Source organism: Lissotriton vulgaris, chromosome 4_1 (assembly GCF_964263255.1).
Source record: "Lissotriton vulgaris chromosome 4_1, aLisVul1.2, whole genome shotgun sequence".
Taxonomy (NCBI): Eukaryota; Metazoa; Chordata; class Amphibia; order Caudata; family Salamandridae; genus Lissotriton; species Lissotriton vulgaris.
Window position 1 is genome coordinate 1,314,185,517 of NC_141691.1, and position 22,315 is coordinate 1,314,207,831.

A 22,315-nucleotide genomic window follows, 5' to 3' on the forward strand; every position below is an offset into this window, starting at 1 on the left:
CTTCCATGAACATCTCGGGGAATGTGGGTGATATTTCTGGACCATTTGAGAGGGTTAAGATTTTTTGGTTGATGTGGAATAGGATCATGTGGTGATCAGACCAGTCAACTAGAAGAATGTTGTCAGTAGTGATTGCGTCACGGTGGGCGATGATGGCATCTAAGGTTGCTCCTTTGTTGTGAGTTTCTTCCAAACAGTGTTGGGATAGGTTGTTGTCACAGAGGAGGTTATTGAGAGATTGAATTAGAGAGTTGTTGGTTTTATTCCAGCGCAGGTTGATATCCCTCGGGATTAGGAAGTTAGTGTCTTTTAGTGCGCAATTGGCAATCAGGTCGGATAAGTGTTCACCAAATGTGAGGGTGTTGCCTGGAGGGTGATAGAGAAGGTGACAGGCTAACGAGCTGTTGTCCTTAGACTTAATGATGACAGAAAGACATTCAAAGGAGCTGTACTTGCAGGAGTCTGTTACAGTGATGTCTATGTCGTATTTGTGGATGATGGCTACACCTCCACCTGGTTGATCTTTTCTATCTTTGTTGACGATGGTGTAACCTGGGGGTACGAGCATATCAAGACATGTAGGGGAAATCTCATTTAGCCAAGTCTCCGTGATGAACGCAATGTCTAGATCATGCGAGAGGATCTCTTCTGCTAATTCTGTTGCATGTTTGGGGGCATATCTACAGTTAATGAGCAGGCAGTTAGTGGATAGTTTCTTTTTACTAGGATACTCTTCTGAAGGGGCCCTGGGTATGGAGGAGAGGGAGGGCAGGGGTCTAGAGGCTTTTGAGGGGGGTATTCTCTTCTGAAGCCAGTGATCACTTGAATATTGGATTTAGGGGAGGCTGTGGGGGGAGAGTCGTAAGTAGCAGCTAAGTCCACTGTTTTATCCGCAGACATTGCTGCTATGGTCCTGGATGGTCTATGAGTCTGGGTTACTCCATCCTTAATAGAGGGACTCTGAAGCCTGGACACAGGGGATTTGATTCTAGTGCGAGTCTGTGACGGGATCTCAGCGTCAGTTTTTGTCGGCCTCTGGAGCCAGTTTTTGATGGTGAGGGAGGGCTCGGAGTGGGGTTTTAGGAAGTTGGAGTTGGTCGGAGAGGAAGGCCTGGTGTGGGGTTGCTGGGGCATTCGAGTCCTGTCTAGGTTGATTAGGACTTAATCAAGGCCTCTGAATATTATTTCTAGCTGACTCTCTGATAGGGTCAGCCTGTGCATTATGATTTCTGGGGCAGTGGCAGGGGGCATGCAGTTGTGGGTATGGACCAATCTTGAGGAGGGGGGCGAGAACGCATTGTGGGGTCCAGTGCTAATTGGGTCGCTCAGACTGCCACTATCCACGACCCTCAGTGAGGGGTCGAGCCCAGAGCTCTTCTTCTGTGGTTCTACAGGATTAAGAAGGGGGTCAGTGGGCCAGACTCGTGGGATGGTGATCGGGTGTAGAGGAGGGTGAGTCTGAGGAGGTGAAGGGGTCAAATTCACCTCGAAAGATTGATGGTTGTGGTTAATATGAATGGCGGAGAGGGAGGAGTGACTAGCAGGGGGGCTGAATGGTCTCACCAGGGGGGAGGGAATGGGTATTTCCGTCCCCTGGTGGGGAAGAGTGACTAGGAAGGGAAGGTTGGGGTGGGGCATATCGAAGGAAGTACATATGGGCGGAACGGAGAACAGGGAAGAGGGAGTCAAATGCCTCAAGGTTCTTGTTGGTAGCCTGTATCAACACTGTACCATTAGAGTAGATGGTCACTGTTGTGTTCCTGTTTCTAGTCATCTGAATAGGGTGAGAGGTCGTCAGTTTACATCTATGTGTGGTGGTTGTCATTTTATATATGTGAATTTGCGATCTTAGTGTAGTGATCCAGTCCTCGGGTCTGTCCGTGTGGAAGATGATATCCATCTTTACCTGTCCTTTGGAGGTGCAGTGGTAGGTGTCCACAAATAGTGATTCAGAATGTTGTCTGATTAGATTGTGTTTGCGGTTTCTTCTTGCTTTGATGAAGAGATTGGGAGGGAACTAATTGCCATGGCATTCATGCCTAGCGATTTTGTGTGGATGAAGGGTGAGTTGACGAAAATTGAGATGTCCGTGCCATTGTTTTGGTTTCGTGGGACTAGCAGGTACTTGAAGGCCGTCGATACTATGGTCACTGAGGGGTTCGGTAGGTAGAGAGGGCCTCGGAGTAATGGAACAGCATTGTAAGTGCTGACCCCGCTTCAGTGCTGATCCAGAATTCAGTGGGGAGAATGAGGTGGGTGCTGCCAGGGGGTGAAAACGACACAGACATAGCAGGTACCTTTGTGTGGGCCAGGCGTCACCAGCATCTGTGGGGCAGTCGAAGGGTAGTCCTGGGCTCCAGGAGGATGTTCCAAATCCACATCAGGGATCTAAGAGGGTCAGGTGCTGTGTTGGTTCGGGTTGCGCTCCAGAAGTCGATCTAGGCAAGGTCCTGACCTGCGTGGATACCCCTCTAGTCAGATGCCACTTTCCCTTTGCAGCAAGGGACTGTCAGAAGCCATCTCAGGGCCAGGTATCAGCACAGTGCCCGGCAGGTTCCTCATCAGGCTTCCTCCAGGGTATCACTGATAAGTTGTCGGATAGATGCACAGCGATGTGGTTGTAGTGCTCCTGAAAGGTTTGGCTCTTGTTTTTTGGTGCTCCTGAAGGTGACGTCGAGGGTCCAACGGCGTCTTAAAACATTAGGTAGAAGTGAAACCAGAGATCCTCTAGTTTCATCCCTTTAAGGCACACATTTTGTTGTCTTTCCTGTTAGAAAAAGACTTCCACTCCGGTATCTGTTAGTATATAAGTGTCTTTTTAATTGATTTAAATTTAGATTCTGTTTTTTCACTTCATTTCATTTCCATGTAAGTTTTAACATCATAAACTTCAGGCTATGTCATTTCAAAATATCCAATGCATTTCGGGCATTCTTTTTATGCCCTTCATCAGGGAATCGACACTGTGAAAATAATATAGTAACAATTACAATACTGTTTTGTGGTAAGTGTGAATCATACACATAGCAAAAGACATAGTAACATGATCTCTGCACTTGGTGGTAAATTATGTGTTCAGTGGTATCCAGTGTGGTTCTGAGTTCCTAAGGGATTACTATGCATATGCGTGCTGTTATGGTTCAATAGCATGATCAACGGAAACGAAAAAAACTAAAAGAAACGTTGTGTCACTTACAAGCCTTTCCTCACGGGTGTTTTTACATCTGTGAAAAAACGTGAAAAGTACGATCCGTGATGCTGTGTGAGCGTTTCAGTGGAACGCTCGAGGTACATTCGGCACTCTCGGCTGTTATAAACTGACCTGAAGTGTTGGTTTGGCGTGCTTGGATCTGTTGAAAATCTTCTACAGCGTCGGCACAGGAGAGCTCTGGCCGCGTCTTGTTATTTTTGAAAAAAGTTCCGGTCATGTGATCATAGACATGGTCGATAGACTATGGGTGACACAAGTTAATGCTAGAGGTGTGGGGGACTGTTGGTGTCAGTTGGGATCTCGTCTTGGTGACGTACTGAAGTTAATATAAAAGGGACATATGGCACAGGTGAGAAATTAATTAGACAAATAAAAATGAAAGGGATGGGTTAGGGTTCTAAAAATCGTCTTCGGCAAAGATGTCACGGGTGAGGCTAGAACCCTAGGATCGGTTGTTGTGGTTGTCAGTTGCTCAGTTAATCGAGCTACCTCGTTGTACTAGAGATGTGTTCCTCTAGGGTATGTCAGAGAAGGGAAGAGCCGTGCTTCCGTTCAATGAGAGCTCAGGTTTGGGGGAGCAGGAAACTGCGGAGAACGGGACTGTATGCATAGGGACCATCAAGCGAGGTCCGCAGCGCCGGCCATCTTAGGGCCAGGTGACCTCTCCATGCAGAACCGAGGTGGAGTCGGGGGTCTCAGTTAAGTGCCCTCTCGGCAGGTCAGAAGGGGCGGAGCCACGTCTTCCGACCGATGGGCAGGAGCAGGAAGAACTGTAGAAAGCAGGGCTGTCTGCATTGGGACCAACAGGAGAGGTCCAAAGCGTCGGCCATCTTGGGGGCCAGGTAAAGACTCCTTACTGATCTGGAGCGGAGTCAGGGGTCTTTACCATCAACCATCACATCAGGACACAAGGGATGAAGCCGCTTCCAAAATCTAGGCAGAGCTCCGATGCAGAATGCGCAGACGAACGACGGGGAGCATTCCGACCATCAGGCAGTGTCTGTGGTAAAAGCAATGCGGGGTGAAAGGGGAGCCACCTGAATGCTCCGGTGAGCGGGGGCTGAGAGATGGAGCCTTGCTTTGAGTAAGGCACCTCCCTAGGGGTCCGCGAGGCATCTGCACCACTCGTTACCAGGACCTCATCGGCAATGGTCCTCGCACTCCTGGGGAACGTTGGCTCTAGGACGCTACTCCGAGCCTGGGACGCCATTGCTGCAGGACTCCTGGGCAGGATCGCTGGCTGACCTGGAAGACCGGAGAGGAGCATGCCTGCATGGATGCCAAGGGCGCTCTCCGTAACACTTCTTCTGTCGCCCTGATCTTCACCGGTAAGTTCTGGGTCCCAATAGGTGAGAGCTGTGGCGGGGTGAACGAGCCGGGTGGGATTTGCACTAAAATCGTGATCCCAAACCCGGAGCCCGAATCAGAGATCTTCCTCCTGTGGCCATCTTGTCACTCCCTGAAGGTCACACCACCCGCTTGCCACAGTACAACTTTTAAGTGATCTTACAGGCTGGCAGAGTGGCGGTCCTGCGGCGGTGCCTCTGTCAAAGGCAGTGGTGCCTTTGAAAAAGCCAATGCAATGGGCCCGCACAACAATGTTCCTGCAGGGCATTGAGTAGAAAGTCCATGACGTGAAGAACTTAGGTGCATGCACACAGGTGTGCATGCACATGCAGTTGAGGCACATAGGGCCGTATAGGGCCCACTTTGCTTCTTAATGGCAGGGTTTTCATGGATGTGCACCACCTCCAGGGAAAGGCATTTTCCTGGCGGCATCGACAGTCCTGTGGTGATCTGACCACTTAACTCGTATTTGGGCGGTGAGACCGTCGGTGCGGGGTGCCTGGACCACCACTTCTGCCACACCATGAATCTGGCAGTCTGAGGACTTGTAATCAGGTCCTGAAGGTTTTTCTTGATAGTTCGCTTTTAGGTGCACAAGAGAAGAGACATCACCCATAGTACTGCCAAACAAAAGACCTGTGCAGTCACACATCGTCCTCCAGTCACTTCCACTTTTGCAGCTTGGTGTAACTACCAACTGAGAGCTTTAAGATAGCCCAGAAGAAAGATGCTTCCAAGAAAGTGGTCAGTGAGAAGAAGCAGCTTCCCACCAGTGGCATGTCTCCCTAAACCTTTTTTGGGACCATCACATTGTGTGCATGTCGCACCTGGCTCTGGGGAGCAAGCTGAGAGCAGCATTCCTGCATCAACAGCACCACCCCAACCTCAGCCCAGGAACATGTTTGTCAGTGAGGCAGCCACTGCAATCATGTCGCCAAGTAGTGACGTTGACTTGGATTTGTACCTTTTGCAAAGTAGTACACAATCGTTTCAGGAAACAGAGCAAAGTGGATGGCAGCCACAGCCAGCAATAGTATATTTTCCTCCTGTTGGATCAGAACAGGAGGTTAAGCTTTTTTCTGAGCAAGAACCTCCTCTTTTAGGATCATTGGCTCACAGATCTTCAGCAAGGAAAAGGAAGGGTCCTACTCCACCGTCTTCTCCAAGGACCACTTCTGATGATGATGAGGATAGAGACATGAACTGGACATCAGCAAAGTCCAGGAGGCAAAAGGTGAGGCAAGGGAAAAGAAAAGTTCCTCAAAGGCTTAGAGATAAGGGAGGGGATGATGAGGAGGATGATAATGATGAGGCAGTCATTGTGGAAGGTGACACAGAGTAGTGTGACATTGCTATTCAACCCGCTCCAAGAGATGAGGCACAGGTAGCTCTGCCGGCTCCCATATTTGCAGAGACCTGCAGCAACTCCTCGCTCAGGAGAAACAGAGAGGCAATCAATGACATTCCATCTACCTCCACCAGTTCTTTTTCAGGCATTGGAAGTGACACCATAAAAAAATTCTACTCCCCAGTTTAGAACTTTTTTACGGTTAGCAAAGAGGGGGAGAACATTGCAGTATGCAGCATTTGCCCTTCAAATATTCACAGAGGTAAGCCTGTTATAAATTATGGTACTAGAGGCCAAACCACCCATATGATAAAACACCACACAATCAAAAGGGAGGAGCACCTTAAAAATAATTCGAACATGGTTCTGGTTGTGAGGAGAGCTGGAGAACATCAGCTACAAGTCCAATCACAGTGAAAGGTAGGATGAGGAAGAAGAAGGTCCGCAGCAGTGCACCTTCAGAATCATCCATCTCTGCAACTTCACAATGACAGAAGATTTTGAGTGAGATGGAGATACCATGACATACAGTGACTGCCCTACCAGGACACACATTGAGTCACATTGAGTCTACCAACACCTGTGTCAGTGGCCCCAGAAAAGAAGAACATCCAGGCTACTATTACCGGCATGTTTAGACAGGAGGGGCCCTATAAGTGGAACCCCCAACCAGACATTTGTAAAATGGTAAGCTGGCAAAAATGTTAGCGCTGGACCTCCTCCCTTTTTCTTTTGTTGAAGGAGTGAGATTCTTAGAATTTGTGGCAGCCATCTCCCCGAAATGAAAGGTACCAAGTTTGACCTATCCTGCCTGAGTTACTGTTCAGGTGCTGTTTCACATTGTGCTGAAGTTGGTTGGACAAGCTTTGCAGCAAAGTGTTGTTCACACTATCAACCTGATGACAGACATCTGGACCAGTTGCCAGGCGACTGATTACATGTGCATCACTGCACAATGGATCTCTTTTGCAGGGTAAGCAAATGATATATGCAGGCCTTGGATCAGAAGAAAGTTTTAAGAGTGTTTCAGAGTCATGCAACAATGGCCATGTTTTCCATGCAGAAATCACATAAAGCTATAAATATCTTGGACAAATTTAAAAGTAAGTTGTATGAATAGCTATGACCCAGAGGTCTCAGAATTGGATTTGTTGCCATGGACAATAGCAGTAACTTAGTCAAGGCCATGTCATACAGAGGCTATTTATGTTTTTGGCCCATTGCATCATCCTGGTGATATAAGACTTTCTTAAAAAAGATGACATAGTCAGCAACATACTGACCACCTGCAGAAGAATCTGCACTCATTTCAGTCATTTATTTTAAAGCCCAGAAGCAATGTAGAAGTATTTAGCCTAATAATAGAGCACCAGTTAAAGCCCTGATACATGAGGTACCTACACAATGCACCGCAACATCTCTTTGAGCAGTACAAACAGATGAATGACATTCAAAGAGGAGGGGGTGCAGTTGGGAAAGTTATGACCATGAATGCAGACAAATGAGGCCTAGTCAAATGCCTGACACAGGTGCTACTCCCTTTTGAGGTTTTCTTGTGGGAAGCTAGCAAGGAGGCCAGTACGTTGGGCCAAGCTATCCATTGTTCCATCTGCTACAAAACCAAGTTAACAAGGTGTCTGAAATCTTCACCCCCACAGGTGTGAAGAAACCACAGAAGCTCATGCCTTGGTTGAGAGTTTAATCCTTCACTTGGCTTGTAATACATGGCTGTAATTTAACATCATCCCATTTAAATAGTATGTCAGTGCCACACTGCTTGATCCACATTCACTCCTTTTTTTCTGAAGGGGATGTTTCAAAATACAAGAGGTGGATTGTAGAGCAAGCTGGAGACCTGGAAAAAGAATGGCTGGGATTTAGTGTCCCACCCTACAGTTCTTGGGTGCTACCTTTAACTTCCAGAGAGGGCAGTCTTGTATCAGAGCAGCCAACAACACCATCAACCAGAACACCAGCAACAACAGAAACAGAAGGAATAGACCCATCCTCTACAGTGTATTGTATGCAATCAGCAGGGATTAAGTCCAATGCAGAGGTAATGGCAAATGAGGATGAGCAAGTGGCAGAAGCAATGACTATCCTTAGGATGCTTCATGAGTATCCAGATGATCCACACGAGGTCTATATGGATCACAATCCATTGATGTATTGGTATGGAAAGATGCTCCAATGGCCAGAGCTAAACAGGCTGGTAATAAAGTATCTGGCTTGTCTTGTAGCCAGTGTATCTACTGAGCATGTGTTCAGTAGAACTGGTGCAGTTGTTACAGTGAGAAGGACTAGTCTCTTGCCTCAAAACATGGACAGATTGATTATGATCAAAATAAACCAACATTTCATTCCTAACAATTACACTGTTCCTGAAATATCACAGGAGAATGATTGGTCGGAATCAAGTGTGTTAGCTGCTGGGTGATCTACCTGATGGCAAACTCTACTTCCCAGACTAAGCATAACAGTGCCCCGTAGAACCTTTTAATTATTTCTCATTGAACTTCCATCTTTGCAAGAAAAAAGTAGCCAGTGGAACGTTATTATTTTTTAGTCAGATTTATGCTGTCCCACCACTTTTTTTGTCAAATATATTGCTGGATTGCTGTCGGGCCAGTGTGCATTGAAGAGGCATCCACAATTCCTTCAGGACATTGAAGACAATGTCTGCCCCCTCACATGCCTATTGCCTGACTCTCTGTGCATCACTCACCACTAACAAGACTGTCCCAGAAGATTGTTGATTTACAAGAATCTCAATACCAAATTCCATTTTGTTGCCCGTGACAAAGATGAATACCTAATACCTAAACTACCAGTTCTTAGAAGAGGCAACAACAATTATTGGAATGGTGAGTGAGTGATTGTGTGAGTGATGGTGACTGATGATTAACGTGGTGGCAGAAAGTGAAAGAGGGTGTTGAACTGTAATGTGGAAACTTGCTTGAGATTATTGGTTTGTAATGTTTGGGGCCTTAGTGATGGCCGAGAATTTTTCCAAGGAGGTCAGTGCCCTTTCCAAACTTACGTAGTGAAAATTAATTAATGTGTACAGTCCACTCTTATGATCCTTCTGTTTTTTTTCATCATCTAGGATGGCTGCCCAAGACAATCATTTGGTTTGCAAGACTGCCAAATTCCAATCTGCTGCTTGTATAAAAGTGAAGATACTGTACCTACCACAGATCTTGAACTGGAACAGGTAACCATTGCACCAATAAGTGATCTGATTATCGAGTGATTGTGAGTGAAGATTCATATGTAGCAGACAATGAGGGAGGGCGTTGTACTATAAAGTGGGGACTTGCTTGAGATGATTGATTTGCAATGTTTTGGAACTGAGTGATAGGCAATCAAGTTTTCAAGTTTCAATACTTTATTCGACAGCATTGTCATAAAAGCATGTTTCCCTATGCTAAGCAGAATAAATACTACGCTAGAGATTAAGATCAACATAAAATACACATTAAATACCATCAAATTACAAAGTGCTGGCGAATACTTCAATTATAAAATTCATACATTATAAAAATCAGAGTCACAGTGCCAAGTTCATGATGATTGAGATTATCCTTATAATTACATTTTCCATTTTACATAATTAATTACAGTTTAAAGTGCGCATGCGTATTATCCAGGCCCATCCCAAGTATTTGGCTATGGCGATAGCAAGATTGGGGGCACAATTTGATCTTAATATGAGGGATAGGCAATCATTTTGTCCCTGATGTTGACTGGCTCTTTCACACTTAGCCATATTTACCTGGAGGTTTGTTTCCTTTTTTCTGGTTTTTCAGAGACCAGAACAGTCACTTTAGTTAACAAACAAAACCTATGCAAAATAAATACAGCAATTCAGTTTCTCTACTTGTTCTTTAACAGCAGCGCACTACCGGTCTACCTTGCTATTAGTCATGACTGGTCAGGGACAGAGTTGCTCGGAGTCAGGAGGAGGATGCAAAAACTCAGGACTGGTGATGCGGGACTACCTTGCTTGTGAAGATGTGATGCCTTCCCTGTTACTGCTTCATCTATATTCAGGTAAGACAACTATTTCAGGGATTCTGCAGATACCCAAAGCTATGCGCAGGAAAACAGGACCTCAGTGTATATGGCCTGAGCCTTCCTACTGCCTCAGTGCCCAAAATCCCAAAACCGACTAGCTATAGTGTCTCATTCGCTCTCCTACATAATCATGAAGCTACAAATGAATTGACAACCCAGAACACAACATTCCAGACTCTCTCAGGAATTGCAGAAGCAAGACATACCTTTTCACTCACCCACCCACTCACTCACTCACTCACTCACACTTGTCGACAATAGAAATTGACAGAGTCACTGTTATAGGTCAAAATGTTTATTTTAACTATAGTGCTCTATGATTCAGTATACGAGCCACCACCAGCAGCAAAACACATAAACTTTAAACAGTTAGCATTGTTGCAATTCCATAGATTATAAATGGTGATGTCATTGTGGACCGACAGTGGATAAAAAACTATAAGGCCTAACCACCCTCCCTTGGCTAGAAGAAGTTTTATTACATAAAAGATCTCTGGGCTTAGTCAGCAGACCCCATACCGTAGTGCCTAGATGGTATTTCTACTTCATAGGAACAGCATAGCTCTTCTCAGTGGAAAGGTCTCTCTCCAAGTGTGTTTTAGAACACTATGCATTCACATAAAATCAAAGCACACGTTTACAGCAGTAGCAGCTATGTTAGCATGTTTTGTCTAGGTGCTAGGGACTGACCAGAACTGAATAATGCGTAGAAAGGAAAGCGGTGCAGCTCTCTTTGAAATTCAGTTTGTTTTGGCTCATCCCTGCATATTCCCTACGTTGGCAAGTCCTTTTGATATTGGGGCTTATGCGAGTACTGCAGGACAGTTTAATCAGCATAAACCTTTGTGCATTAGTCTATTACCTTTTGGGGCAATCTTGTTTACTGAATTACAACTCTCTGAACAATTGATTTCAATATTGTTTTTTGTGGTATACTTTATCTTGAATATTGAGGAACCGTATACTGCCACATATCTTTGTTTCTCTGGATAAGATATGTTGGTTCACAGAGTAAGGGAGTTACCTTTAACATTACGCCTTGTGTTTTCTTATTAACAGGGGTGGTCAGCAGTAGGTTGGACCTTCCGAAGGAGTCACCTGACATCTTTTACTGATACTGAGGGTAGGTGTAGAGAATGAGCAGTAGCTACATCTCATATATCAGGGGTGTTTAGTTTATCAGGAGATGATAGAGTTTATGTATTCTTATTGTTCATTCTTCCAGTATACGGTGTAAAGAGCGGAGGTCACCTGCTTACCCCTCCTGTCTTTGAGAGTGCATTTTTTCTTTTCTTACAAGTAGTTACAGTGGTGGGTACATATATTATTAGAGGGATTTGTTATAGTTGCCTCACCATTCTGGCAGAGTTTCACTATCTTCTCTTTTGTATCCACAGGTCTCCCTCACCGTTGTCCCCATCCTTGCCTTCCCCCGCCTGGCAATCCTAAAGTCTGTGTATTACTTAAACTAGACTTGGGGATGTCGAGAGATGGATCCATTTGAGCATCAATTCGATCTTGAGGATTCGATTGGTCTGGGACACCAGAATGGAGTAGAGGTGGCCCGCACAAAAAAAAAAACAACTGCTGCTACCTCGTCCTTGCTAAAGATCACCCGGGGCTGCACATCTGGCCAACTGCAGAACCCGCATGGAAGATGACCCTCTGCCATGGCACTGGGTGGGACAGAAAAGAAAGAAAAGGAAGGGAATGGAAAGAAGAAATAAGGATGTATGGGGAAAAATAAACAAAATACAAAATGTCAGGAAAAACACCAAACAAATTTCCCAAAAAGTTATAATAAACAAACACAAAGACACACACTAATATAACAAAAACAGGATGGGTAGATACATTTTAAATAGGGAGTGTTAAAGAGATTAAAGAGGGATTGTGAAAATAGGCCTAGCACCTTAACAGAGAAAAGAAAAACAAGATGGCCGCACCCATGCGAACTGCGTGGTGCCGTTCGCTTGTGATTTCCAATGCTAGGACATACATGAGAAGCACGTAGTGCTGTTCACATGCCATTTTCAACATGAGGACTCACTCTGCATGGCACATGGCAAATCGAAGGGCTCCCTGCAAACTCCGCCTGCAATCAGAACTACACATAGCTTGGTGGAGTTTTTTAGCAACTTTGCATTCTTCGGAATGGCAGAATTCCACAAACTCCACCCAGGCCTACTTTAGACTCTTTAAGTAGGGCTCAGTTGGTGGTGGTTTACACAGCACAACACAGGTAATCTCTTGGGCCCTCATTTATGACAACTGACACATTGCTGCGAGAAAACAGTGTTGCGTCACATTTCATTGCGCCCTCCTTGCGACACCAATGTTGCGTCATATTAACAGTATGGCGCATCATGTCGCAAGGAGTTACAGATACGTCAGTATTTTTTATGTATCTGTAGGTGCAAAAATGACGGATTGCTGAAGTGTGTCATAAAAGTGATGCAACTTCAGCTATGCGTCATTACACATGGGGAAGTCCCATGTTAAATGACCCTGCTTCAGTCTTACACCTGCCATGAGGGAGGCATAAGATATTGACGCATTTGCGTCCTAGAAGTGGTGCAGTGACATCTAATAGATGTCGCTGTGTCACTTCAACAATCCTTTCTTGTGTCGGAACGCCGCCCTGCATACATTATACATGGCGCATATATAATGTTTCGCAGGGGTTTACAAAGTGACGCATCTACCTAGATGCATCACATTGTAACTATGGCACAACATGGTGCAGTTTTTTACCCCGCTGGCGTGTCACAAAAAGTGATGCGCCAGTGGCGCAAGAGTGACACAAGGGCCCAAAAATAAGCCCCTTGCTGTTGCACCCTGTGTGAAGGTTATAGGAAAGGTATAGGTAGGATAGTTTTGTCACTACAGATTGCTGCTCCCTGGCAGCACGGGAACACACTCTAGTGCCTTCCAGTGCTGCACACACCCTTGCACAAATCTTCTGGGGGGTCATTGCTGTTTACAGATTACTAATTGTGTATGTAGTCACACCTGCCTGGAGATTGTTCATCATGATTGCTTTTGACTACTTGCTACATGTGGCACATTATGCATCTCACGTTTGTCAACTACTTTCAGAGTTTCATGCCCATATCTAACCCATTAACTGTTGGCCTAGGGAGGTGTTGTGTTGTTTCTGTTCTGTGATCTAACACATATCGAATAAATGTATGAACAATGTAAAAGAGATGTAATGTCTGGTTGTAGTCACGCTCAACTCATATTAGGCTTCTCAGGGGCAAACATTTACTTATCCCAATGTAGCATTTTTGACCAATTATCAGTTGACACAGGTCCTCAACGTGGAGCCCTTGCATTTCATGGTTACTGACAATCAAGGTATTGGATTGGCCTTCTTGCACCTTGCAAAGCACAGGAATGATGGTAATTCATGAGAATATTGGCATGAGATTATGCCTATTAGTGATTCAACCATCCCGAATTAGGTACTGTAGACTCTCTTCAGTGTGAGCAGTGAAGTTATCATTTTAAGATGATAAAGTTAAACGCTATCGTGGGACACTATGGTAAGTGCCCCTTAACCATGGCACAGTTGCTGCAGACTGCGTTAGCAGAATATATTTTTCCTTGTATAACATTTATAACTTGTCATCCTTTTTTTAGTCATCTTATTTCACTTGTACTCTTTTTTTCATTTGGACACATGCAAGTGCGAAGCCAATTTCCAAAGTTTCTCATATTCAAGATGGGCCATCCGTGCCTCTTCATTCAAGAATACGCAATAATGCTCATTTCTTCCAAAAGCAGTTTATTTACATAACCCAATGCATTTCGGGCCTCTGGGGGCCCTTCGTCGGGGGTAACTGTGGAAACAATAAATACCAATAAGTCCACTGTACGCTTTTTCATATACAAAAGAAACCTCATTGTAAAATACATTACATAAAAAGATCTTGCTACCAAGTCATCATTATATTGACTTTCATGTGACTATGCGGCGCGCTGCGTATTGTCCCGATATTTCATCATATAACATTTTGTCAATGGTAGTATGCCACTGCTTTAGATCACAATAGGCTTTATAAACAGTCCTGGTGCAACTGCCTGCAACGTTCATGCGATATAGCAAAAATGTAAATATCACCAAACAATGTTCTGCCCTTTCACCCATTAAGTAGTTAACCGATCTCCTATCCTTCGACATTTATTTCTCATAGCATTTTTCTCACGTTGCTCATAACAAACATGTCTCACCCACTTCACCCTCCAGGAGTTTTTTATGGAACAGGTTATCCTGCATTAGTGCACAACTCTCCTGCTCGAACGTACAATGTTCCTACAGAGTAAGCTCATTAACCAAACACTTTCCTTCTATGTCTCCCTCGAACGTACCTGCTCTTCAACTTACGTCCTTCTTTCTGTTCAGAAAAAGTTTGCTAATTCCGGTGGAACCACTTTGCTTTAAACCTGACGAAGGGCCCCCAGAGGCCCGAAATGCATTGGGTTATGGTGAAAAAGGTGAAAAGGTGAAAAGTTGAAAAAAAGAGTACTAGTGAAATAAGATGACTAAAAAAAGGATGACAAGTTATAAATGTTATACAAAGAAAAATATATTCTGCTAACGCAGTCTGCAGCAACTGTGCCATGGTTAAGGGGCACTTACCATAGTGTCCCACGATAGCGTTTATCATTTACTTCGTGCCACTGGAGCTGGGCACGACACCATTGAGCACGCCTGGATTGAGTAAAGTCTTGACAATCCGGTTGGAATTAATTAAAAAAAAACGAGGAGTGCAGCCCACCCCCCACCATGTTAAGATGATAAAGTTGCCATGTTCACTGAGAGCTATTTATATGGATGGGCGGAAAAGTGTTATGGCCTCACATTTCCAATTTATAGGTAGTAAGTATTAGTGCAGTTGGGAGCAGATTATCACTGTGTCAATCAAGTGACTGCAGCTTGTTGTTACATACTGACATTGCATTGGAAAATAATATCATTTATTATTCCTTATACCATTGCAGTGGTTTACCTTGGTGTAGGTGCATATCCAAACACATCATGTGAAATTGAATTTCGCTCACTCTTCTTGTGATGCAACAAGTGGGTTATAAATGTCCTCTTCCACCATGGTCTATGTAGTTCATTCAGCTAAACAGCATACAATACTGTTTGTGATTTATTACAAATAGGTGTACAATGGTTATGTTTATATAAGATTGTTGGTCCCTCACAATCTTTCCCGGGAGTCCCATTTTCAAGTTATTGAAGTATAGATGACCACATAGAGTCCTTCTAGGAGCCATGCCATGTGACATGTGGAGGTTATGAGAATTACTGTGAGTAGGTCCAAATTGCCATTAGGGAATGTATAACTGTTTCATATTTCAAAAGTGAATAAGATCAACATGGGCACAAATAAACAGTCCAGTACTTTATGACAAAGAAGGTACAGTACTGTATGATCATAAATACAGGACCACTATGAAACGGGCTAGGAGTTATTGACAAATGTCATCTGGCAGATCACTGGGTAAAACTACTGAAGTCTGCCTCTTCCTCCTCTGATGGGTGTTGTGCTGCCCATCAGTTGGTGGTGTTTGTATGTGAGGCATCTAAGGCAAATACACATCTGGGGTAGGAGACACAGAAGATGTGCCTCCCCTGCCCCACCAGCATTTATCAGAGCCAGTAAGGCAGCCTGGAAATCCCTGGCAAGGGTCTTGTGGCTTGCCAACATTGTAACAACGGTGTTCTTGAGGGCATCCATTGCTTCTATAAAAAGAGTCCAATATGCGCTTCAGGTATTCCATAATGTTACGGATTGCACCTAGATGGCTGGCAACGTCACTGGTGTCAGATGAAGAGGTCTGTTGTTGTTCCCTCTGCATCATGATACCAGCAATGTCAGCTGGGGGCTCATCCATTCCATGCAGCCAAGTGTAGTTGTCTCTAACTGTCTTATTCATATCCTTATTAGGACCGAGACATCTACGGACTCCTTTTAGGGTGCCCGCTAGGATCTACATCCCCACCCGCACCTCAACAACCATTCTCTTCTGGATTCCTACCACTCACCGTTGAAATGCAACTTGGGACTGCTTGGAGTCCTCAGCTGGGATTGAACTGGTATCTCCTGTGAGTTACGGTTCCTCTGGTGCCAAGGCCAGAGGTGGAGATTTAATGGAGACCTGGAGTTTCTGGAAGGCATCATCATCCGTCGGCAACGGGGGGGGGGGGGGCAGAATGGCATCACCAACAAGTTGATCATCAAAGACAGGCAGCTGCACAGAAGTTTTTATTTGTCCCTCTGCCATGGGATAGATGTATGTCAGTAAAGATCCATGATAGTTGTAGATATAAGTAATTTAGGTGACAATCAAACTTTTGTTATTGTTAACTGTCAAGTATACAGAAATATGTGAAACATTAAAACAAGTACATGTGGGCATGAAACACCATTGTTGCTTTCACATAGTATTACATTTACATTGTTCACACAAACAATGTTTGATAAGGGTGCACATTTGTGAAAATACACATAATGTACTGCATCTATGCAGCTAGCTGGCATGCGTTGCCTGAAAGGGCAAGTGCAGATAAGGGCCCCATTTCCCATATTGATTTACTTATCTTATTTTTGACTACAGTGATGTTACTTTAAATTATTGACAGTACAATGTGCTCAGCAACACCTACGAGGCAGTACACTACCAGGGAACCACCTGGCTCACACACCATCTATGCTTCTGTTAGTTTTGAAAACCCCATTCTTATTATATAAATATTCCGTGTCATAATAAGTTAGCAGTGTGCGGCTATATGACATCTCATGTGTATTTGTGTTCTGCAAACCACTGAGTTATCCTTGTAATGCCCAAGCTTCAATTAGCGAGTGTGACTCCATTTTGTATTTCGCAATCCCCATTAGGCTGTGTTTGAACTAGGCCCCGTTATTCATTTTGCTTGCCATGGCCGAAGACTGCATTTAGTTATTATTTTTTCTTTAGTTCAAGGTTGCCTTCTGACTTACTAATGAATAGGCCATTCCACCCTTGCATACCTATCTATGTGTGCAGCTCTGCTCCCATGTTAGAAGAGTTGTAGGTTAATCAGAAAGGGCCACCTCACATTGGGTGGATGTGTATCCAGATGTCATTGGAATACACCATCTTTGTTAAAATACCCCTCACACACCAAAAGGGCCCTTGGTGTCATGCTTCATCATCGGGGTCTTCCCGTCCCAGCTGCGGGGCGGGGCAGTGCTGCGACAAGCGGATAGGCTGGAGCACCTTTAGATGGAGGTGCTTATGTGTTGGGAGTGAGTGTCAGTGGGGTCAGGGGTGATATAAGGTGTGAGTTTAAAAAATACCTGGCCTAGTGGAAAAATTTTTTTTATTAAACACTGGCTGGTATTATTAAAAAAGTGAAACGGAGAGATAGAGCAGGTTAATGGTCTCTCTCTCCTAAGTGGGTCAACATGTTTCGAGGCACGGGGCCTCTTCGTCAGGACCTAGGGGAGATCCCCCTGTCACTCACTAATGTTTTCTCCACAAAAGTAGAAAAAAGTGTATGTACAAATAGTGAACAAAAAGGACTATGTGAGTAACTACAAATTAATAATTACAACACATGTATGCTACCACACTAATAATGTAGTATGCCTGCAAGATAAGAGAAATAGATTAAAAATGCGCCGATCCCAAGGTGCGCTTAACTCTAATGTACCTATAAAGGAAAATGAGAAACACACACAGAAATATATACAAGTGTGGGATCATATGTAAAAATTGAAGATTGTTGAAGAATTCCTTCAGCACACATACAGCCAGACACACACATAATAAGTAACATACATAAGTTCTACATAGCCAGAGGTTTTAGATATGGAAATGCATACTTATCAATGGGGGGGTCAATGCCTCATGAGCCAGCATAAGACTGAAGGGTATGGTGGGGTATCAGCTGCAGAGAAGAAAGAAGTGGATATAATATAATCCTACCCTCCAAAAGAGGTATAAGGTAACTTAATCAGGTTAGGTTAGAATATAGGCTCTATCCTACTCAAGACGGCTATGCCGTACTTACTGCGCCCCTAGCACGCTTGTGCTTCCTCCTTCGTCCGCGGCTTCCGTGGATATGAAGGGGGGAGAGGGCGGCGTGTTTTTATACTAGATGGTAATTGAGTAATTGATCAATTAAGCGTGGCGGGAAGGTCGCCGGATATGCATGGCCAGAAAGGGAAATACGGGGGCGGCCATGTTGGAGTGTTAGATAGAACCCATAGATCTTGGTTCCTCCGTTTATAGTACCCGTTTAATAACGATTGTTGGCATTATTCTGGAGTATAAGGCTAATTCTGGCTAAATAGATAGCCGGACCGGGAGGTTTTGACCGCAGCGGCACCAGGCGCTGTCTGGTTTTTATCTGCGCAAGCGCCCTGGCTGGTACACTTCCGCGTATGTGCATAGGGTAGTCACAGAAGCCGGTGCGCATGCGCACCGTGTTGTCTGTGTAGTGCTGCTAGCTGACACGCGCGCTGCTCAGAAATGGAGGAGTCATAAGAGTGTGAATGGATTATGACTCGAGGGGCTAGTATAAATGAAAACTATATTGTCAGGTAATTTTTATCTGGAGAGGTGTAATATGGAACAATAATCTCCATTTTAGGACGACTGGAGGAGTTAGAGATAAAGGCAGTTATTTAGATATTAGAGGAGGGGATGTAACCACTATTGCGATACAATCCCGTATATGTACACCCCTCAGATACCTGGGTGGCTGGAAGGGGTGGGACTCATGGGGAACTCGTGCTGTAGTACATCTATGTTACAGTGGCCATTATTCCAGACAGTAAAGATCTTTTTTGTAGACAGGGTGTAAAGTACTCCAGGCCTTTAAAGATGCAGTTGAGACCACGGGATGTCATCGTTCAGGCCAGTGCGATGTGTCCCCAGACGGAACACCCAACGCTGTTCTTTTGATAGAAGGTCTCTATCATTGGGGAAGGCCTCAATGACCGTCCACTTTAGATCATGGACACTGTGTCCTACAGTGGCAAAGTGTGCAGACATTTTTGTGGATGACCTGTTGCAGCGTACATTGCTGCGGTGTTCACCCATTCGAATTTTCACGGGTCTGCTGGTCATACCTACATACTCCTTGTTGCACGGACAGGTGATCAAATACACCACATTGCGACTGTTACAATTTGTGAACGATCGCTGCTCCCATGTAGAGTGGTTAGAGAAGGTGATGCTCCTGCTCTCCTATATTCTAACCTAACCTGATTAAGTTACCTTATACCTCTTTTGGAGGGTAGGATTATATTATATCCACTTCTTTCTTCTCTGCAGCTGATACCCCACCATACCCTTCAGTCTTATGCTGGCTCATGAGGCATTGACCCCCCCATTGATAAGTATGCATTTCCATATCTAAAACCTCTGGCTATGTAGAACTTATGTATGTTACTTATTATGTGTGTGTCTGGCTGTATGTGTGCTGAAGGAATTCTTCAACAATCTTCAATTTTTACATATGATCCCACACTTGTATATATTTCTGTGTGTGTTTCTCATTTTCCTTTATAGGTACATTAGAGTTAAGCGCACCTTGGGATCGGCGCATTTTTAATCTATTTCTCTTATCTTGCAGGCATACTACATTATTAGTGTGGTAGCATACATGTGTTGTAATTATTAATTTGTAGTTACTCACATAGTCCTTTTTGTTCACTATTTGTACATACACTTTTTTCTACTTTTGTGGAGAAAACATTAGTGAGTGACAGGGGGATCTCCCCTAGGTCCTGACGAAGAGGCCCCGTGCCTCGAAACATGTTGACCCACTTAGGAGAGAGAGCCCATTAACCTGCTCTATCTCTCCGTTTCACTTTTTTAATAATACCAGCCAGTGTTTAATAAAAGATTTTTTTCCACTAGGCCAGGTATTTTTTAAACTCACACCTTATATCACCCCTGACCCCACTGACACTCACTCCCAACACATAAGCACCTCCATCTAAAGGTGCTCCAGCGTATCCGCTTGTCGCAGCACTGCCCCGCCCCGCAGCTGGGACGGGAAGACCCCGATGATGAAGCATGACACCAAGGGCCCTTTTGGTGTGTGAGGGGTATTTTAACAAAGATGGTGTATTCCAATGACATCTGGATACACATCCACCCAATGTGAGGTGGCCCTTTCTGATTAACCTACATCCCTGATAAGAGGAGGACGTGCCCACCTCGGTGCCCACAGGCATCACCTCTTCACTCCCCCTTTTGATTTCCTTACCCATGTTAGAAGATTCTGAGACCCGGCATGGCAACCTTGAAACTGTGATAGTGTGTACCCATCTAGCAGGTGGTAGCTCATCCGTCTGTGCCTCCTTTGTTCACGTTCGGCCTAAGCTGGTAACTTTCCACTGTGGGCGTAGTTTGGGGTTCCTAGAGGAATGCCTATGTGTTGCAGGCTGTTGGGGGACAGTACCCTCGGCAAACACCTCAGGGTGCAGGCCAGATTGGACTCCTCTGCAGAGTATTGATAATAAATGCTTGTTTGTAATCTCTACTGTCTGACCGACTCTTCATTACTTGGGAATGCAAAGCAGGTGGTTGTAAATAACCTGGGTGGCCCCTAAGGGCCACTTTATTCACTTCTAAAACACGACCATGGACCTCTGCTGTGCATCACTTGTATTCACACTCACCTCCAATATCCATTTGAGCAAGATATGAGGTGAGATGGTCTCTTTCATGACAGGCTACACCTGTAGAAATATCACATCCACCACATCAGGAAAGCTGTGTGCAATATAGTTTAGTGCTAGTGACTGTACACCTATCTCTTCTCATGGTCCTACTTGGAGATCCTTCACATACTCAGCACTTGTATCCTCCCTCAGGAGAGGGATGTTCCCTCTGGCACACTGCATTCCATTACATTCCACTGTTGGCTGCCTGCCACTTCGACAAGTTGTGTAAGGGGGCTTGCATTGTCTCTGACAAACCTGCACATTTTCAAAGGTCCATGCATGATATTCTGCTCCTATCCAGGGGTTCTGCTTGGTGTTCTGGAACGTGTAGTCTGGGTCAAACATTTTGTACATTACAAGACAACTCCCAGGATTTGAAGGACAACCTGGACAGGGCCAACCCATCACGCATTACTCGGAGAAACTTGGCATGGCTGGACTGGGTTTAATGAATGATTACTGACTAAGTATGTTACATATATGTAATGTATGAGTTAACGTGTGAGACATTCATGCCCTTTCTCTAGCACACAGTGTAGCCCAGCAAAGTGTGTTGCAGTGCTGCAAGACAGTTTTGAAACATGTGTTCCCTTCTTTTGACTTACTCTGTAGTTCTTCCTGGTCCTTGAAAACAGCATTATCCTATCGTTCCACTCCTGCCACCAACTCTGTTGGGATGAGGGATGCCACCTGCTTCTCTAACAGGTCTGACTACTTCCTGGAGATCGGGTCTCCTCTGGTCTTAATAGCTACCCTCAGCTAGCCTCCTAGTGAACAGAAATGGTGCTAGGGGACTAAGGGGATCTCGCTCATACAACAATTGGTGGAATTTGGATGGAACTCTGCATTACAAAAGTAGCTCAAAGTTGTCAAAATTCCAAAATTCTCCAGGTGAAACTGAATATTTTGGCCACCCCTAACACCTTTACTGGATAGGGCACGTGTGGATGCCTTCCTTGCTCTTAAAAAAAAAACTCTTTCATGCAGAACAAACTGAAAAAATCTCAGGGGCTTTTTTAACAACTTCACTTCATCCAAAATGTACGTAATAACGATATAATGGAAAAAGCCGGAAGATATAAAACATTTTATTAACGTGATCTAGAAATATTATCAGTTCTTCCTCCTAGAAATTCATTTGCATACTCTCAAGCATAGGGTATTGGAAAAATCTGAGTGCGGGAAAGAATGAAGATTAGTTGAGAAATGAAATGAACAATGTAACCACATATTAATAGGCAATTAAGCAGGCCAAATAAAAAATGACATAATAGCAGCAATGATGATAGAATCATATTTTTATGGCCTCCTTAAGGGTAGTAAATGCCAGCGTAAAGATGAGGAAAGCAAAGCAATGGAAACTTTTATGGAGCAGAAAGGCATCGGGGAACTTGTTAAATGTGGAAAGGGAACATACTGCCTATATCTCAGAAAAGAAAAATATTGACGGCACAAAGAGGAAAGGCTGGTTTCCTGGTCCACCCGAGTTGTGAGCATTGCAGGCATGTGAAACATCAGAGAAAATTGAATATTGCAAGGGAGAATGAAGAAAAAAAGTTTGAGTATTGGAAAGACTTGCTTTCATGATTGCTC